At 45.1% G+C, this 1501-nt stretch overlaps 1 long non-coding RNA gene across 3 annotated transcripts in view; it reads right to left on the bottom strand.

Annotated features, from left to right (window-relative positions):
* The window catches only part of LOC104849376, a 4682-nt gene that overhangs the window by 1462 nt on the left and 1719 nt on the right, over nucleotides 1-1501 (bottom strand). The window lies entirely within an intron of this gene.

Raw genomic sequence — 1501 nt, 5'->3', positions numbered from 1 at the left:
TTTTTTTTTTTTTTTTTTTTTGGTGTGTGTGTGTGTGTGTATGCTTTTTGTTTTCATGAGAGAAGGTTTTGCTATGTAGCTCAGCCTCAAAACTCAGTGATTCCCCCTGCCTCAGCCTCCTAAGTGCTGGGACTACATCCAGCAGAGTTGAGGTTTTTGTTTGTTTGATTAATTGATTGATTTTGAGTTTTTTAGATGTCTTAACATGTAGTTCAGGTTGGCGTGGAACTCACAGTGATCCTCTTGTCTCAGCCTCTTGAGCACTGGGATTAGAGGCGTGTACCACCATGCTCAGCTGAGTGGGGTTTTTTTTGAAGGGCTGCTGCCATAATCACTTCTGGGAATAAGACTTCAAGTTTCAATCCTGCTGGAGCAGATACTGTGACTTTTCAGTTGTAACAGTAAAAATGGGATCATGACAGGGTGTTTGGGGAACTAAAATATGACAGAATCAGGATGGGTTGGTAAGGGGTGGAAGGCACCTGACTATGGCCACTCATGGGCCTGACACACCCACTCCTTTTTTAAATAGGACAATCTGAAGGCAATTTCACGATCCTTCAGTGTCTGCATCCCTAGACTCTGTGGTGATGGGAGTAAAGAACAATGGTAATTGATGGGTTGGTGTGAAGAAATGAAGTGTAAGAGGTAAAAAGTGCTTATTCTAGCTGGGCATGGTGGCACACATCTGTAATCCCAGCACTTTGAGAAGCTGAGGCAAGAGGATTGGAAGTTTGAGCCCAGCCTGGACAACTTAGCAAGACCCTGTCTTAAAATAAGAAACAGGTGTGAGCCGGGCATGGTGGTGCACACCTGTAATCCCAGCACTCAGGTAGGCTGAGGCAGGAGGATCACTGAATTCGAGACCAGCCTGGGCTACATAGTGAGTTCCAGGTCAGTCTCAACTACATAGTAAGACCCTGTCTCAAACAAAACAAAACAAAACAAAACAAAACAAAACAAAACAAAAAACAGGTGTGAGGATGTGGCCTAGTGAGAAGGCTCTGGCTTTGATTCTCAATATGGGGTGTGGGGTTTGTGTGTGTGTGTGTGTGTGTGTGTGTGTGTGTGTGTGTGTGTGTGTTGGTGTTCCAGCAGTTGCTGGGGAACACCTAGCACCCCATCTCTCCCAAAGTTCCAAATCAAGTTTCTTTGCCAGATAACCAATGAGAGTGGCTCAAGACTTTAAGTAACAATAAAAAAGGATCAATTAAAGTTTATGCGCTTTGGGCCACGCAGGTTGGAGAGGGTGGTACTACCACCAACGACCATAAGGGGGCAGCAGGGAACAGCAAGGAGAAACAAGCCTGGCAGTCGTCAGATCCAGACTGGTAGGGGTGGGCAGATCTGGGGATTAAGTTATGGAAGGAAGTGGGGGCCCTACATTGTGCAGCATGGTCTCATTTGCCAGTTGGCGTATGTTACTGCAGACTAATCCTCTGTGAGTACTGCTTTCATTACCAGGTGTTTATGGAGAGTTTCCTTTTTTTTTTTTTTTTTT

This window comes from Fukomys damarensis, unplaced genomic scaffold (assembly GCF_012274545.1).
Source record: "Fukomys damarensis isolate Sample0158 unplaced genomic scaffold, DMR_v1.0_HiC HiC_scaffold_13, whole genome shotgun sequence".
Classification (NCBI taxonomy): Eukaryota; Metazoa; Chordata; class Mammalia; order Rodentia; family Bathyergidae; genus Fukomys; species Fukomys damarensis.
The sequence above is the reverse complement of the archived record's forward strand: the minus strand, read 5'-3'. Positions and strand labels throughout refer to the sequence as shown.